This window comes from Typopeltis vanoorti, chromosome 5 (genome assembly GCF_054136105.1).
Source record: "Typopeltis vanoorti isolate ZY-2024b chromosome 5, IOZ_Tvanoo_1.0, whole genome shotgun sequence".
In the NCBI taxonomy this organism is placed as follows: Eukaryota; Metazoa; Arthropoda; class Arachnida; order Uropygi; family Thelyphonidae; genus Typopeltis; species Typopeltis vanoorti.
Genome location: NC_143553.1, coordinates 167,669,917 through 167,690,234, shown reverse-complemented (window position 1 = coordinate 167,690,234; position 20,318 = coordinate 167,669,917). Strand labels below are relative to the sequence as shown.

The following is a 20,318-nucleotide window of genomic DNA, read 5'->3' as shown; positions in this document are numbered from 1 at the left end:
GATATTATTTTTTAATAATTACTGAAATAACATCCACTTACTGTACCGATACTACACAATGTACAAATAAGAACTGTTTGAAAATAAGCAAATGCAATATATCTGCAATAAACGCAATATATTTGTAATAAACACAATATATCTATACAGAATTATAAATAAAATGCTAATGCTAAATTAAAAGCGACCAATGAGAGGGACCGTTGTCGCCATGCCACCACAGTAAACACAATCAATTTCCTCGAATTGTCAGTTTTTATGGCTTACATATCAATTTAAGTTGGATTATTCGAAAAGAATATTGAAAATTATAATTACTTCACATAATATTTATAATTTTATATTTTCATTAAAATATGGGGCATTAGGCTGTCCCTACAAGTATACAATACGGGATAGCAAAATTCGACGTAAGCTATGGGACGTCTGGCAAGCCCACTCAAAGACACATATTGACTGCAAAACTAAATGCAGTAAGAGGCACAATGGAGTAAAACCAGCTATTACCATTAACAAAGTGCAATGTGAAATTTAGAGTGATAATATATAGGTGTTCTGCAATATAATATTGCAGAACATCTATATATTAGCAGTGATGGAAGACATAAAAGTGACATAAAAGCAAGAATAGTGATGGGAAGAGATGCCTTTAATAGAAAATGGAATTTATTCAGAAGTAAAATGGATAGAAACCTAAAGAAAAGACTAATAAAATGTTATGTGTGGGGTGTTGTCCACTATGCAGCTGAAACTTGGACATTGAAGAAAGAAGAAATTAAGATTTTGGAGAGCTTTGAGATGTGGATTTGGAGAAGGATGGAAAAAATCAAATGGACAGATAAAATTTTTATTTTTTACTAAATAATTTAAGGAAATTACAACATCAACTAGGATATACATTAAAATAAATTTTAATATACTTCAATATTTCGGCAACGTCACATTGCCATTTTCAAGAAACTTAAGAACAAGACACGTGCACGCAGGCACAACAAACAGTAAGTGAGGAAGAAGCAGGAAGCTATTATTTCTCCTAAAGTCCTGATGGTGCCCCCTAGCAGGGAATGTTGGTATTCTTGGGTGACTAGGCTGAAGGTCTTCTGATGTAGGTTTCCCAAATTTGAGGCAGTCAGTCTCATGCAGCCAAATTTGTTGAGGTTCGGATTGTTTCTTAGGACTGAAGCTGATTCCATGAAAAGCCTTTCATATTTGTATTTACTACGGTGTATTATCGTGGCTTTCTTCCACCGTATTCTATGGCAGGTATCCAGCGCATGATCAGCAAGACCAGAGTGGCTGTATTGGTGAAACTGGATGTAGTCCTTGTGTTCTGAAATTCTGATATTTGCTGTCCTGCCTGTTAATTCCTAACTGTGTGAAATTCAAGCACCGTTTCTCTTTGCAAAAGGCTCTTCGTATTTATAACCATGCCAGCCAAGCCTTGCTCAGAGAACAAATTGTCACGACTCGCCGTTTCCTGAATGATGCTAACTTAGCTATATAACTAAGCTAACTTAGGTACTCAAAGATGAACTTTCAAGCACCTTAAGCCACGAAATTTGGACTATTTTATACGACATAAAATAGACCGAATTCTTTTTTCTGCACGAGAAAGAATTTTTTAAATTCTTTCTGGTGCACTGCAGCGGAGAAAGAATTTAAAAAAGTATGAGATCGACACATAAAAAAATTTCAAAATTTAAAAAAGAACTATCTCGAAACCATAACTTCCTACCAAAACGGTAGTCAATCTTTCGTCATTTAGTGTAAAACCTGAAGCACTCGATGCCCTAGCACGTGGCCACAACTTCGCCATTGCACCCAGAAGAATACCTGCTGAAGATATTATGATACGAACTGAACGTAGGATACGACACCTTCCAAACCACGTCGCCAACGATATTAGACCAAAGCTAAACCACCAAAAGCCAACATGCCCAGTAAGGAAATTAAATCTCTACTAGAATTAAAGAAAAACAAAAAAATAATAATCACCAAAGCTGATAAAGGGAACACCACAGTATTGCTTAACCAAAAGGATTACACAGGTAAGCTGAAAGCTCTATTGTTAGACCGGGCTACTTACCTCCCTATCGAGTACAATCCCACCAACTCACAAATTAGAAACCTCCACAGGCTCCTTAAGGTCACTTCTTGGCCTTATCGAAATCACTAACAAATTAAAACCATTTAACTCCATACCCCCCCCCCCCGTAATTATGGACTCCCAAAAATACATAAGGAAAATGTGCCATTACGTTCCATAGTGGATGGCATTAATTCCCCCGCATACAAACTAGCTAAACATTTGGCCAAAGCTCTCTCACACTATACTGGCAACACACCTTCACACATAAAAAAACTCAGTCCACTTCAAAGCCAGCATAGAAAACCTTACACTCAAACACACTGACATAATGGTCAGTTTCGATGTCTCCTCATTCACAAATGTCCCACTCAAAGAATCCTTAGAGTTAATCCAAGCTAAATTTCCTCATGATATCACAGCCCTATTTCAGTTCACAATGAACTCAGGCTATTTTGTTTGGCAAGGAAAATTCTACATCAAATAGAGGGGACAGCCATGGGTTCTCCACTCTCCCCACCCTTGGCCAACTTTTATATGGAGACTTTTGAAGAGAAAGCCTTAAACTCTGCCCCACAAAAACCAACCATTTGGCTTCGCTATGTTGATGATGTGTTCGCTATTTGGCCACATGGCTCCGATGCACTGCTCTCCTTCCTAACACACTTAAACAACCAACACCACAGAATCAAATTCACCCTGAAAGAAGAAAAAAACAACTGCCTTCCTTTCTTAGACAAACTAGTCACCTGCCAGCCTAATGGCAACAATCCCACCACCCCCTCCTCGCAACAATATGGAGTCATTAAAGCACTACACAACAGGGCTAAACTTATCTGTTCAAATGACAATGCCCTAACCACAGAACTAAACTACATTCTCAACACTTTCTCAGCCAATGGCTACCCCCTCCCCAAAAAAAAATCCAAAAAATATTGAAACCAGTAACCCCCCCCCCCATCACAACAAGGATTACTCTAAATCCATCACCATACCCTATATCCGAGGCACTCGGAAAAAATTACAAAAATCCTAAAAAAAACATGACTTAACTTCTTGTTACAGACCATATAAAAAATTGGCATCCCTTATCCGCTCTACTAAAGACCAACCCCCTCCCCCTAGACCTACCTGGTGTATACCAGGTCCCTTGCAGCTGTAAGCTGTCCTACTTTGGCCAAATAGGCAGGACAGCAAATATCAGAATTTCAGAACACAAGGACTACATCCGGTTTCACCAACAGCCACTCTGGTCTTGCTGACCATGCGCTGGATACCTGCCATAGAATACTGTGGAAGAAAGCCACGATAATACACCATAGTAAATACAAATACGAAAGGCTTTTCATGGAATCAGCTTCAGCCCTAAGAAACAATCCAAACCTCAACAAAATTGGCTACATGAGACTGCCTCAAATTTGGGAAACCTACATCAGAAGACCTTCAGCCCAGTCACCCAAGAATACCAACATTCCCTGCTAGGGGGCACCATCAGGACTTTAGGAGAAATAATAGCTTCCTGCTTCTTCTTTCTCACTTACTGTTTGTTGTGCCTGCGTGCACGTGTCTTGTTCTTAAGTTTCTTGAAAATGGCAACGTGACGTTGCCGAAATATTGAAGTAAATTAAAATTTATTTTAATGTATATCCTAGTGGACGTTGTAATTTCCTTAAACTATTTAGTAAAAAAAAAAAAAAAAGCATATCCAACGTCTAAGCCTTTCCACGAGAAGAACAGATAAAATAACTAATAAAGAGGTCATAAAAAGAATAGAAGAAGAAAGAAGTCTGTTAAGGAGGATAAAAAGAAGCAAGGGAAACTGGATCGGACATATTCTGAGAGGGAACGGAATCATCAGAGATGGCATCAAAGGAAAAATAGACGGGAAAAAACCCAGAGGAAGAGTAAGGAAAACAATGCTAGATGACATGCTGAATGGAGACAGGTACACAACCTTGAAAGAGAAGGCTCAGAACAGAAGAGAGTGGAAGAAAAGTTTCTGCTACTAAAAGAAGAACCTGCTCAATTGCAGAATACTCAAGAAGAAGAAGAATACAAATAAGCAAAAGAAATCATTGACTACAGGGACATCCCACAGCACACTGTTTACAGAAATGTTTACAGAAAAAGCCCTTTTGCATCGGCCTAAATTGTTGCCACTTGCCAGAAGATTAATTAATAAAATATTATTAAATAATACTTTAGATAATTATTTCATTAATGGTTGCATAAGATAAGAATCTCCCAAACTTTTGGGAAAGAGAGAGAGACAGTCGTTTTGATTCAAATTAGGCCGATGCAAAAGGGCTTCATAACTTTTTTTAAAAAGGCATTCACATATCAAACCTGCATCTGTGGAGCAGACAAGCTTTATCCCACTGGATATTATGATTAGTGTCAATGCTATGTTGTGCAAGACCAGATTTATGAGATTTCATGTATTCGATATAGGTGGAGACAGAGGGCTACCCATGGGAATACCTTCAAGTTGTTTGTAGATCTTGTTTCTCCAGCTGAAATATCCTGAATGTATGACAAATTCAAAAACCTTTGCAATATCCGGAGGGTAATCATATAGTAAGTTGACAGTGTCAGCTAATGGAATATTGGTAAAAAGAGAAACAATATCAAAACTAACCAATAAGTCAGACTCTTTGATTTGAACATCATCAAGTTCTTTACTAATATCCTCATTTTTAATATGATATTGCCATCCCATCTGTTCATGCCCCTAATCTTTCTCAGGAGTCATATCTGCAGTCTCTAGTCTTTGGTCAAGTATTTTATTTCTAACCCAGCTCTCAGATCAATAAGTTAAAATAGGCTTGAACATTGTGTTGTATATAGCTCATTTACTGTTTTGACTAATTTCTCTCTTATTCCATAGAAATTTATTTTCATTGTCTTTGTCTTGTTATTGTTGACCTTCATACCATATATATTACAACAGTACTCAATTTAGTCAGGGAATCTTGCAGGCTTGTACCGGATTTATTTAGAAGTATAACATTGTCTGCATAAAGTAAAGAGCTGAGATTAACATTTCCAATTTTGATATCAGGTAATATCACTTTCCTTCATAATGTGATCCATATAGATAATGAATAACAGAGGAGATAATGCCCATCCTTGTCTGACACCAGATTTAACATTAAACCATCTTCCTGTACTTCCTTCAATTCTAGCTGCTGACTTGCAACTGAAATAAAGACTAAGTACAGCTTGATATAATTCCCCATTGACACCATACAACTGTAGTGTTTTGAATATCTTTTCTCTTGGCACCTTCTTATATTTTCCAGATCTACAAAAGTTAAATACAGTGTTTCTGTATTTAAGTTTTGTCAACTTTCTCAACCATTTTTCAAGTATACTTGCATAAATCTTACCAGAAACACTCACTAGGGAAATACCTCTGTAATTTTCATTCAGTTCCCTTCCCCCCCCCCCCCTTTTTTTTTGTATATGAGTACTATGAGCACTCTACTCCAATCATCTGGAATTCGTCCCTCTGTCCAGGCTTTCTGAAATATGCATTGCAGCACTGTAAGACTTTCATACCTCCATACTTGATCATTTCTGGCCAAATATCATCTACTCCAGCTGTCTTTCCACATTTCAGCCTTTTGATGGCATTTTCTACTTCAAGGATATGTATTCCTGATTGCATGTCTGTTGACTATAAGGATATAGTTTTCTCCAGTTTTCATGTTTATGACCTCTAATTCCTTTTACAGCACTCTTTCCTCCATTTCTGAGCTTTTTTTCAGAATATCTTGCCACCTTCTTGATATTTATTTTCTATGTTCTTATGAAAGTCTTCCCATGACTTTTGTTTAGCCAGTTTTACACAGTGTTTAGCTTTCTTAGATTTGTCTCTGTATTCTCTAAGAGCACAAGCTGACTTATTTGCCAGGAATTTTTGATATATATACTTTCTTCTTTTCCTTCACCGTCTCTTTTACTTCCTGTGTCCACCATGGAGTTCTGATTTTTCTATTCTTGCAGACAACCTCACCACATGCCTCTCTGGCTGAAGCAATCAATGTTTTCTTCAGAACTTGCCACTCAATCTCCGAGGTTTGGTTACTGATCTCAAACTCTTTCAGATTTTCTTGAATAATGTTTGTGTATTTAGTCTACACTTCACATCTGAGAGCTGCTCAACTTTTATTCGCTGTAAAACTTTCTTACATGTTCTTCTTTTCAATATGAAATTCAGTTTTATCGTGTTCAAGACTAAATAGTGATTACTCCAATTTCAAATCCTCTGTACACTCTGGTGTCCTGCACCAGGGAGAAAACATTGCTATCAACAATAACATAGGCAATGGGACTTTTCTCATTCCTTGCCTCTTCTCTCCATGTGAATTTGTGCATATTTTTATGTTGGAACATGGTGTTAGTAATAACCAGTCCATATCCTGAGCAGAAATCCAACAGCTATTTGCCATTATTATTAGCGCTGCTCTATTCTCCAAATTTTCCCAAAATATTTTTGCATGTCTGACAATCATTTCTTACTCTGCTATTTAAATCCACAACAATAAACAACTTTTCCTTTTTCATTGTGTCAAATAAAGGAACATTGGTAAATAATGAAACAACATCTAAATTAATCATAATATCCGAAACATCCAAATGAAGATACAAAATTTTATTTTTGAAATCCAAAGTATTTTTTATATAAGTAGCAGATGTTCCTTTATCTGACACCATTGAATTACTGCAACAAGAATGTTCTTCAGATATTGTTAAAATATTTGATTTTGTAATACATTCTGGTTATTTTTCCTTTAAAAATAAGTTATATCAACAAATTAAAGGAACAGCAATGGGCAATCCTATTTCTCCTGCTATTGCCAACTTCTTTATGGAGCACTTTGAGCAATGCATTTTTAACAACATTTCTCCTAGACCTACTCATTGGTTCAGATATGTAGATGGCATTTTTGCTATCTGAAATGGCTCTTCTGATGAATTACAACAGTTTCTCTCTAAATTAAATGCACTTCATCCAAGGATCCAGTTCACCCTAGAAGTAGAAATAAATAAACAGTTAGCCTTTTTAGATCTTTTAATTCTTCGCCAACCATCCAAGTCAGGAACTATTAAAACATTGGTTCATCAGGCCCACTCCTTTTGTTCTTCAGATGAACTATTACAGAAAGAATTGCAATATTATTATTTCCTCTTTTTTATCTAATGGATATAAGAATTCCTTCATCAAAAGAGCTTTGAGTAGTTTTGATATATCTTCCTCTTCAAATACAGAAGAAATAACATGTATTCCTATCCCTTATATGCAAGGCACTAGTGAACGCATAGGAAAAGTTTTAAAACCATAATTTTTTTTTTGTTGCCTTTTGACCAATCAGAAAGATTTTTCTGATTGGTCGAAAGATTTCTCACTTCTCCAAAGGACAAGCTTCCACATCTCAGTTACCCAGGTGTCTACCAGATTCCTTGCTCTTGTAGGGAATCTTATTTCAGACAAACAGGAGGATCTGCTTTTATTCAGCTAGAAGAACACTAGTCTTATATTCAATACCTTGAACCTGAATAGTCTGGACTTGCAGAGCATGCCATCAACACTAGACATAGAGTTCATTGGAACAAGACAAGAGTCCTTCACAAAAGTCAGTTCCTCAAGGAACGGCTTTATAAAGAAACATGAAACTTTACTTCGCTCTCCTAACTTAAACAGATCTGATGGTCTCTACGTCTATCCCCTTTGTGGGAGATAGTACTTTTTAAATCAACTAATCTTTCCTACCTTTTTTAATTGTGTATATATATATATATATATATATATATATATATATATATTTATAAAAAGATAAGCCAAAATTTGAAACGTTTTTATGTCATGTTTTTTGTCTTATCAGCTAACCAGCCTGGGACTCGGGGGGGGGGGGGGCGTAGGCGCTAGGGGAGTGGAACCCCCTTAGTGTATATATATATATATATAGCAAAAAGAGTTGAAGACTTTTACTCAATATTAGATCACGATGATGAATTAAATGAAGAAGAAGAAGACAACTATGACATAGCTGAAGTACCACAGATTCTACCACAAGAAGTTATGTGGAGCATCCAAAACTTGCAAAATGGGAAAATTACAGATGAGGATGGAGTTATAGCTGAACTTCTAAAAACAGGTGGAGAAATATCTAATTATTTCTCTACAAACTCTTAGCAAAACTATTTACTTTATGCCTGAAGAAAAAGGATGTACCAACAACATGGAAGAAGGCTATCCTAATTCTGATACATAAAAACAGATGAGATAGACGACTTGATGAACTACCGAACTATCAGTGGTTTACAAAGTGTTTACAAAAGTCTTAGCCCATAGGCTTGTGTGACTCTAGACCTAGCACAACCAAAAGAACAGGCAGTCTTTCGAAGGGGCTTTAGTACAATGGACCATATTTAAGTCATACAGCAGATTATTGAATGGTGTAATGAATATCAATTACCACTGTCTTGGTTTTATTGACTATGAGAAAGCCTTTTGATTCACTTAAAACTTGTGCAATACTTAATGCATTATGAAACCAACAAGTGGAGGAGCCATACATCAGAACCATCAAATCAGCATAAACCAATGCCACAGCAGTAATTCATTTCAATGGAAACATCTCTACTGTGGGAATACAAAGAGAAGACAGGGTGACACAATATCTCCAAAATTATTCACAGCATGCCCAGCAGAAATATTCAAACTTCTTGATTGGGAAGGGAAAGGTCTGAAGATAAATGGAAGATATTTAAAAGCCATTTATGCTTTGCAGATGACATAGTTATCTTTACTTCAACTGCACATGAATTACAGACTCATATCCATGAACTTCAGATTACTAGCAAAACAGCTGGCCTAAAGATAAACCTAAAGAAGACCCAAGTTATGTTCAATAGTTATGTCCAACCAGAAATAATAAAAATCAATGAAGAAATTAAACAAGCAGATAGGACAACAGATATCAATGGAACAAAATATCATGGATGAAATTAAAAGGTGCACAATGCTTGGATGGAAAGCATTTGGAAAATTACATTCAATATTCAAAAGTCAACTACCATTATGCCTGAAGAGAAAAGTTTTTTAACCAATGTATTCTTCCTATATTGACATATGGCTGTGAAAAATGAACACTGAATGCAAAGGAAATTCAAAAATTAAGAACAACACAATTTAGTATGGAAAGAAATATGCTTGGTATCACAAGACTGGATTACAAAAGGAATACATGGATAAGAAATCAAACCAAAGTCTCTGACATCATAGGAAGAGTGAAACATCTGAAGTGCCAATGGGCTGGGCATACTGCTCAAAGACAAGATCAACGATGGCCAAAAGAAGTGCTGGATTGGATTGGATTCCACGAGAGGAAAAACAACCATGACACTGACCTAAATCACGGTGGATTGATGATATCAACAGATTTGCAGGAGCGACATGGAAAAGGAGAGTCATAGACAGACAGACAGTTTTGGAGTAATCTTGGAAAGGCCTTCATCCAGCAGTGGATTGACAATGGCTGATAATAATGATGATATGTATATTATTTATTCATTTATCTATTTTTTTTTTTAAATAAGTTAGGAAATTTAATGATCTTTTCAAGTTATCTTACATTACCTACTTAGGTGGTGCCTTTTGGAATTGTCAGTTATTGTTTAATTAGCTTTTTACATGTACTGAAGATGCTTGTGATACTCAGGTGAAATTTCTACTAATAAATAATATTTTACGTGCGTTAATTCTGATATTATAATTTTAATTAATATGTCTACTCATGGTATTTCCTTACTGAAAGAGTATTACATGAAATATTTTACCAACTTCCTATAAATTTGTGTGTTATCTGTAATAATCCAATATCATGGCTCTTACTTAAAACTGGTTTGATCACTGTCTTGTATACACTACTTGGGTATTTTGACTAATATCCCTCGTATTCCATATAAATTTATTCAGGTGACACCTTTCCAAACTAGCATTTCTAATTCTGTTATATAGTTCATATTTAATTTGCCATCTTCACAAAAAAATTGTACCTTTAAAATTGTGTGTTAAGGGATGGTATGATAGACTTACTTACTTACGATGAGTCTTGATAGACTTGTGTTTCTTAAGAAAGGACCTCCCACAATGAGTCTTTTGACTCCATGGAGGCCTGAATAATAATAATTTAAAAAAAATAATAATAAACGGCTGAAATGTTTCTTGTTGTATAGATCTCCCAATCAGGCTGCAGCTGACGCTTTAGTGATCTTACCTATTTATTATTATTATTATTATTACCCCAAGACCTCATGGAGTCAAAGACTCATCTGGGAGGTCCCTTTATCACACACACACACATCTCATTATACCGTGTCTTAAACACACTCAAACTCTCCCTACTTCTACACGTCAGTGTCCTCCGCATCATTCCCAGAAGCCTTTGTGTTGTCTTCATAATTTTGGCTATGTGTCCCCTAAATTTTAGATTCTTATCCACTGTCACCCCCAGATCTCTTATTTCCTCTACCTCCAACAATATCCTCACTAAGCATAAATTCTGCATCACATCTTTGTTTTCCAAATTTTAAAACCTTACATTTTGCAACATTGAACTCGCATCCCCATTTCCGTGCCCAATCACTCAATTTATTCAAGTCTTCTTGCAAGGCCACAACATCTTCACTACTCTTTATGGTTTGTCCCAACTTTGCATCATCAGCAAACAACTGAATATCTCCATCCAAATCTTTGCCAATATCATTATACAGTTTTTGTCTTTTTATTGCTTATTCATGCCAAACTTGTTACAGCAGTTATTCATTTTAATGAAAGAATTCAGGAGACTTTTACTGGATTTATTTAAGAGTATAACATCATCTGCAGAACTGAGATTAACATTTCCAATTTTGATATCAGGCCTAATTCCACTTCCCCTTTTCCGTCTTCTATATGTAATCCATATAGATAATAACTAGTGAAAACAATATGCATCCTTTGTCTCACACCTGATTTTACATCAAGTCATCTTCCCTCTTTCAATTGTAACAAGTGACTTACAAACGAATGTAAGATATGTAATGCTCAGTATAATGTCCCATTTAGACCACATAATTATATTTGGCATCATGTCATATGCCTTTTCCAGATCTATAAAACTTAAATACATATCCTTGTTATATTCCCTCAATTTTTAAACTATTTGTCTTTAAGTGAAAATCTGACTGTGATAATTTCCACTTGGCTTGAATCAGCTTGTTCTTTTCCAAGTTTCTCTTCCACAATTTTTCTTTGCCTTGACTCAAATATGTTTATATAGATGGAACATTAAGTAGGGAAATTCTCATCTGTCTTAACTTTTTATAAATGGATACTATGAGTCAAATCATCTGAAATTTGACCTTCTCTGACCAGGCTTTCTAAATTTAGCAATGTCTGTAAAACTTTTATACTTATCCATTTGAGCATTTGTAGTCTAATATCATCTTCTCCTTCCCCAGGGGGTGCACCTAGGTGTGCACGGGAACTGGAGATCTTGGGGTACCCGAGCTGAACATATCGAGTCATGACGGTTTAACCATTGGTTGGTAGGAAATGTCCAACCCATCTAGCTACATAGAAGGCAACGGAGAACCACCATGCATACTTTTCTCTTTCTCCAAGTAATGATGAATGAGTCAAGATGGAAGAATGAATTATGCACAGGAACAGATGGGACCCCTGAGTCTGATCTTGTGCAATATGGCAGCAGAGAGGGGGTTTGTAGATCTACGTTGGAGTCCCAGGAGGATAAGACCTCAAATGATGCTGCAGGATCAAAGCCTCCTGGAAGTTCTGGAGCTGATGTAAGGATAAAACATAGGAAAATGAACCTCAAGGAAAATACAAATATGGGCACCTATGTTAACTCAATGTATCAAGCAGGGAAGATGGCCAATGTGATCAGAGAAAAGAATGAAGATATCAATTCTTGGAATCTCAGAGGTTAGATGGAAAGGGAAAGGAGATATAAGAACAGCTGGATTCCTTACTCAGGAGGAGAAGAACATCAAAGGGGTGTTGGAATAATGTTGGATAAAAGGATAGCGGATATGGTGGAGGGATAGTGGCAGAGATCAGAAAGAGTGATTGCTTTGAAAATAAAGGCCAAACCTAAAAACATACTTTTAATTCAAGTATACTTGCCTACAACAGATCATATAGATGAAGAAGTTGAAGAGATCTATCTACAAATAGAGAAATGTTTACATTTGAAAAATAACAGATATACTGATAGTAATGGGAGATATGAATGCAAAGATAGGGAAAGGAAGAGAAGATGGTCTGGTGGGCCCCTTACGCCTTTGGAGAAAGAAATGAAAGGGGAGACAGACTGGTGGAGTTTTGCAGAAGACATGAATTGATAGTGACTAACCTGGTTTCAATAACACGAGAGAAGACTGTATACTTGGAGAGCACCTGGACAGAGAGGTGAAGAAACGAGAAATCAGATTGATTACATACTAATTAACTCAAGATATAGACATGTAATAAAAAAATGCAAAAACTTATCCTGGAGCAGAGTGCAACAGAGACCATAACCTGCTCACAAAGTAAAAATCAGATTAAAACGAATAAATAAAGAAAATGCAACTAGAAAAATAGGAATTGATGGACTAAAAAGAAAAGATATCAGAGAGAAATATCAAGCTGAATTAGAAAATAAGATCAGCAATATTGATACTGATAGATCCCCAGAAGTAATCTGGACTGATCTAAGAGAGAAAATCGAGGAATGTGCTAAAGGTCTTCTGGGTGAGGCAGGGAGGAGAGGAAGGAAGCCCTGGATTACTGAGGAGGTGACAGAAAAAATGAACGAAATAAGAAAATGGAAGAATAAGAACGACAAAGCCCAAGTCAGATATAAAGAGATCAATAAACAAGTAAAAATTTCTGGCTAAAAAGGCAAAGGAAAACTAGCTCAATCAGGTCTGCAAGTAAATAGAGAAAAATGATACAGCAAAGGATATGAGAAAGGTCTAAAGGCTTGAAGGACAAAAAGCAGTATTTTGAAGGATGAAAGAAGAAAGATTTTGTTAGAAAAGAATGAAAAAATGATAAGGTGAAAGAAGTATGTAACAGGACTTTATGGAAATAAAGATAATCTGGAATGTGATCAGATAGAAAATGATGATACCCCAGAAATTAAGGACTGGGAAACCAAAGCAGCCATTAAAAGAATAAAGGATAGGAAAGTTCTGGGAGTGGATGATATTCAAGGAGAGCTGCTGAAGGCATTAGGAAAGGAAGGAATAAAACTTCTATCCATCATCTTTAATAGAAGTCTGGAGGAGGATAGAATACCTAAAGACTTTGTAAGATCTATTTTTATTCCTATTCCCAAAACTACAGGAATGATGGATTGCAATAAGCACAGAACTATCAGCTTGATTAGCCATGTTACAAAAGTCCTAATCAACATAATCTCTATTCCACAATCTTATCTATACCATTCTCCTTTGCAATTTCTCCACTATTTCAGTATCACTACAAAAACCAGAAGACTAGTTTGTGCACAATAGTTCAAGTGACATCTTATTCAAGGTCTTGTAAAGAAGCAAAATAAATTCCTTATCATTACATGTCAAAGTTTGTTTCAGCATTGAAATTATCCTCTATGTTGTATCTGCAATCTTTGCTATATAATCCCTGAATTTCATCTTCCTATCCACTAAAACACAAATATTCCAAGCCTGATTAATTTCTTCTAACATAATAGATGGGACGTTGAAAGTTTATTTTTCACTTGGTTAGACTATAGTAAATTTAGTTTAATCCTTTATCCAAGTGTGAGCAAACAAAGTGTGCGCCTGAAAATATCTTCAGGACTGGGGTCAGGTAGTACAACACTGGGCAACTCGTAGCAAAGGTGGACCAAGCTAACATCACTCCTGTCTTGTATCTTCCATAATGCAAAACACATCTCCTTGCGGATTGTATAATGTTATGCATTAAGGGAAGGGCCACTAACCCACACCGGTTTCGACCTTTACTGAGGTCTCTTTAGCGGGAGCCACGCCCAGAAGTGGAGATACCAGGCAGAAGCAATGGCGAGGTCATCTTTACCTATAGGAGTTGCCAAAAGGTGTGCCATCTTTTTATTAAATTACTCTGGATTTAGAGAAAGATGTTGAAAGTTTATTTTTCACTTAATTAGACTATAATAAATTTAGTTTAATCCTTTATCCAAGTGTTAAAAACAGTTAACACCTTCAGGACTGGGGTAAGGTAGTACAACACCGGGCAACTCGTAGCAAAGGTGGACCAAGCTAACATCACTCCTATCTCAGTATCTCCCATAATGCAAAATATCTCCTTGCAGATATGTATAATGTTATGCATTAAAGGAAGGGAAATTATGTATAATGTTATGCATTAAGTATAACGTTATACATATCCGCAAGGAGATATGTTTTGCATTATGGGAGATACTGAGATAGGAGTGATATTAGCTCGGTCCACCTTTGCTACGAGTTTCCCGGTGTTGTACTACCTTACCCCAGTCCTGAAGATATTTTCAGGCACACACTTTGTTTGCTCACACTTGGATAAAGGATTAAACTAAATTTATTATAGTCTAATCAAGTGAAAAATAAACTTTCAAAATCTTTCTCTAAATCCAGAGTAATTTAATAAAAAGGTGGCACACATTTTGGCAACTCCTATAGGTAAAGATAACCTCTCCATTGCTTCTGCCTTGGTATCTCCACTTCTGGGTCTGGATCCCATTGAAGAGACCTCAAATAAAGGTCAAAACTGGTCTGGGTAGTGGCCTTTCCCTTAATGCATAGCAGTATACATGTCTGAAAGGAGATGTGCTTTGCATTATGGGAGATACTGAGACATGGAGTGATGAGAGCTTGATCCACCTTTAATACGGATAGCACTACCTTACCTCAGTCCCGAAGATATTTTCAGGCGCACACTTTGTTTGCTCACACTTGGATAAAGGATTAAACTAAATTTATTATAGTGAAAAACCAAGTGTAAAATAAACTTTTAACATCTTTCTCTAAATCCAGAGTAAATTAATAAAAAGGTGGCAGACCTTTTGGCAACTCCTATAGGTAAAGATGACCTCGCCATTGCTTCTGCCTGGTATCTCCACTTCTGGGCCTGGCTCCCACTGAAGAGACCTCAATAAAGGTTGAAACCAGTCTGGATATTGGCCCTTCCCTTAATGCATAACATTATACATATCTGCAAGGAGATGTGTTTTGCATTATGGGAGATACTGAGATAGGAGTGATGTTAGCTTGGTCCACCTTGGCTACGAATTGCCTGGTGTTGGAAATATCTTCAGGACCTTACCCCAGTCCTGAAGATATTTTCAGGCACACACTTTGTTTGCTCACACTTGGATAAAGAATTAAACTAAATTTATTGTAATAAATGGGACAGCAATGGGCTTCCCCCCTTTCTCTCGCCTTCACCAATTTCTACATTGAACACTTGGAAAAGCTAGCTATCAATAGTCACACTCAAACCAAGGGTTTGGCTATGCTATGTTGATGATGTGCTTGCTATTTGGTCAAATGGCCCAGACACATTGGATACATTCTTAGCACATTTAAATAGCCAAACCTCAAAATCCACTTTACAATGAATCTGGAAGCTAATGACTGTCTGCCCTTCCTGGATACACTAATCACGTCTTCCAGATGGTTCCTTATCATTCTCGGTTATAGAAAACTCACACATACAAGGAGATATTTACACAAACAATCACCCCATCACCCATCTCAACAATACGGCATCCTAAAAACACAGAGTAGAGCAATTTGTTCCAATGACATTGCTCTCACTGCTGAAATCACACACTTACGTCATCACACCTTCTTGGCCAATGACTATAATCCCCATAAGACAGACAAAATACTAAATGCTCCCCAGAAATCCCTCCCTCCCTCCCAGTCTACCACAGAAGACTACAAAAAAACTGTCACCATCCCATACATTAAAGGCACATCTGAAAAGATATCTAGAGTGCTTAATAAACATCAATTATGCACCGTATATAAACCATATATAAAATTGGCAACTCTCATCTGTTCACCCAAGGATAGAATCTCTCCTTTATCACATCGAGGAGTCTATGAAGTGCCCTGTTCGTGTGATCGAGCTTACTATGGACAGACAGGAAGAACTGTAGACATCCATCTCAGTGAACATAAAAAATACATCCAGCACTATCACTATGGCAAGTCAGGTCTAGCAGACCATGCTTTAAATACCCCTACACATAGGATTGATTGCAAAAAAACAAAAGTGCTGCATGGAAGCTTTTATAAGTCAGAGGGGTTGTTTCTGGAATCAACAGAAGCCTTGAAACATATTCCGAACCTCAACAAGTATGGCTGTATAAATTTGCCAAAGATTTGGGAGACAGTCATCTTAAGACCAAATTAATACATGCTTTCTCTGTTTTTTTATTTTTTTTTAACACAGATATCGCCTAATTAGTACTTTAGTCTCTGTATTGTACGTTACAATTGTTCAAACTAATCCCATTGTTATACCGGATTGTTGTTGTCTCGTATACTGTGATAAACTGTTTTTGTGCTCAGAAGATGCTGGATAGAATACCAGCGAAATATCAGCAATAAGTTAATAAATAGTTATTTTCTTATCAGTCTGTGTTCTCATCTATACCGTTAAAATTAATGAGCATAATATAGCACTAGATATCTTATTACACCAAAGGGCATAATTTTGCATTTACTAGCATTGAACTGACAGCCATTTTTACATGCACACAATTCCAGCCTATTCAAATCATACTGGGAATATACTGGTCATATTCCTGATTATGCTGCCTATCTTTATTTTTTTTTTTTTGTTGAAAGTTTATTTTTCACTTGGTTAGAGTATAATAAAATTAGTTTAATCCTTTTTCGAAGTGTAAGCAAACAAAGTTTGTGCCTGAAAGTATCTTCAGGACTGGAGTAAGGTGGTGCAACACCAGGACAACTCGTCGCAAAGGTGGAGTAAGCTACCAACACTCCTATCTCAGTATCTCCTATAATGCAAAACACATCTCCTTGCGGATATGTATAATGTTATGCATTAAGAAAAGGGCCACTACCCAGACCAGTTTCGACCTCTATTAAGGTCTTGTCAGTGGGAGCCAGACCCAGAGGTGGTGACACTAAGGTGGAAGCAATGGAGAGGTCATATTTACCTATACGAGTTGTCAAAGGGTGTCTCACCTTATTATTAAATTACTCTGGATTTAGAGAAAGATGTTGGAAGTTTTTTTTTTTTTTTTTTTTTTAGGGGAAAAAAAAACTTCCAACGTCTTTCTCTATAAGACAAGTAGTGATGAGAGCTTGGTCCCCCTTTACCATGAGTTGCCTCAGTCCTGAAGACACTTCAGGCGCAAACTATGTTTGCTTACACTTGGATAAAGGATTAAATTAAATTTATTATATCATACATTGCCTCGAATATATTCCATGTTGGAATATTGAATATATTCGAGGGAACACTCACTACCCACTATAGCAATGCATTCCACTTGTTCACCACAAACCAAACAAAAATCTCCTTTTCACCTCTTTACTCACATGACCTTTGCACAGTGAACAGAGATGACTTCGCATTCTTGCATTCCATGCAATAATTCTCCTCCTGTATAGAGGGCACCAGCATTGTCCTTAGAAGTAGCTGTTGTACATGTTGTCCAGATAAGCCCTTATTTTTAGTAAATATTGGTGATATTGTTAAACATTAATAGTGGTAACCTTTATTTTTGGCTGTGTTGTTTATTCAAGACTATTATTACTATTATTACACAATATTGTTTCAAACAAACGTTAATGACACTACTGTGTATGAGAAAAATGGTGGACAGCATATTAACATTGAATGATATTAATATGTGGGATTTAGTGTGATGTAGTGTGTGTGTTTAATGTGTTTGCTGCCAAGAGCGAGTTATTTGTGGTAGAGAGGAAGAATGGAAAGAAAGTGTTTCAGAAATGTTTTGTGAGCACTACTGAAATTGAAAAGTCATATTAGGAGAGGAAGAATTAAATGACTGATTAATAAGGATATAACGCAGCACTGTGGAAGTGTTCTGGAAAAGGTAACAGAAGCAGTGAATAACAGTGTACAAAATACGAATCAGAGTTTGAAGGAAGTGGATGAAGGTAATAATGTGGATGATGAGATGCCAGTGTTAAAAGAAATAGCACACTTATGTGGAATCCTTCACAAGACAAAATGTGAGCTCAAGCGACTGGAGAAACGATTGGCATTGGTACAGTAGCAGGGGGAAAAGATCTGAGAGTCCAGTAGAAGATGTGGGTGACATTAGCAGATTAGCACAATGAATGCAAGCCAATCAATTATCATGGGAGACTTCATGGGGATACCAAGAAATTATATTCTTGGTTTCATCATATATATCCAAGCGTAAGCAAACAAAGTTTGTGTGTAAAGTCACTTTACGACTGCGTTACTTGTATATAGAGGCTAATGACTTCACATCAGTTGCCTTAGTATCCCATAATACAATGCACACATTCTTACGGACATGTATAATGAATAATATACGGACATGTATATTGGATAAACAATGAAACCAAGAATATAATTTCTTGGCATTCAAGTGAAAAAACTCTTAACATCAGAGGGTGGTGTATGGTGGAGTTGAATGGAGAATGAAATTGACTAATAGAGTGCTCCAGGGCTCTGTACTACGAGGGTGATCTGAAAAGTTCTCGGCCTAACAATGAAAACACGAATTTACCATTTCAAAATTATTTTTATTTTTCAACATAATCTCCCTTAAGACTAATAAATTTATTCTAGCGATGCGCCAGCACAATTATTCCATCCCTGTAGTGGTTCTCAGTAAGATCTGCAAAATACCCCTCTACAACCGCAATCACCTCTTGATTCTAAGAAAAACGCTAACCAGCGAGGAAGAGTTTGAGTTTTAGGAATAGATAGAAGTTAGAGGGAACAAAATCTGGTGAATACGGTGGATGTTCCAACAATTCATTGTGCAGATCCATTAATTTTCCCATTGCCAAAATACCTTTGTAGGCAGGTGCATGGTCCTGATGAAAGATGATTTTTTTTCTTCCACAAACCAGGTCTTTTCTCACAAATTTTTTTTTCTAGTCTGGTTAAAAGATTGGAATAATATTCCCCGGTTATTGTTTTAGCCTTTTCAAGATAATTAATAAACAAAATGCCTTTAGCATCCCAAAACACCTATGCCGATGGAACCGACTTTGTCTTCTTTGGTGCTGAACAACTGGCTTCTGTCCACTGTTTTGACTGCTGTTTGGATTCTGGTGTGTACTGGTGAATCCAAATCTCACCCATAGTAATAAATTGACGCACAAAATCAGTTTTATTCTTGTTAAAATGCTTCAAGCACAGTTTAGAGATTTTCATGCGAGTGCGTTTTTGATTTGTTGTGGCACCCATCTTGTGCAAAGCTTTTTCGTTTGCAATTCTTCATGCAAAATATATCCTACACATTCTTTTGAAATGCTTATAGTCTCAGCAATTTCATGCACTTTGATTCGCCGGTCATCCAATACCATATCATGCACTTCATCAATGATTTCTGGTGTTGTTACACTTTTTGGACGTCCTTGACTTGGATCATCTTCAAGGCTGGTAAGGTCACATTTAAACTCGGCAGCCTATTTCTTAATTGTCGAAAACGAAGAAGAGTGCCCATAAACTTTTATGAACTTTGAATGAATTTTTGTTTTGCCATTAAACCTTCTTTTACAAAGAATTTTATAACCACACGATACTCAATTTTATCCATTTCAAGGGATACAGACAACACTTTTGCTTCAGACAGCTGTATAAAACGAACTACTTGATAGAATGACTTGCAATTTCATATGGATGCTCATGACAGATGCACCAAATTAGAAAAAAAAAATCGTGCTGATAATGTTGCCATCTATGGTCAAGGCTAAGAACTTTTCAGATTACCCTTCGTAGAACCACAACTTTTTAATTTGTACGTTAATGTTACAGCAGAAGATTTGGAGGGGAATATTTAGTTGTCGGTTGGTGATGCAAAACTGGGGAGGATAATAGTTGATAAAGGTGCTGCAGGATGATTAAATAAATTTGCACTATGGGCAAAGGACAATGGTTGTCAATTCAATGTTGCAAAATATAAGGTAATGGGTGAAAAGACTACAT

At 36.5% G+C, this 20,318-nt stretch overlaps 1 protein-coding gene across 2 annotated transcripts in view; it reads right to left on the bottom strand.

Annotated features, from left to right (window-relative positions):
• Doa (CDC like kinase darkener of apricot) overlaps positions 1 to 20,318 on the bottom strand; it is a 390,113-nt gene that overhangs the window by 349,304 nt on the left and 20,491 nt on the right. The window lies entirely within an intron of this gene.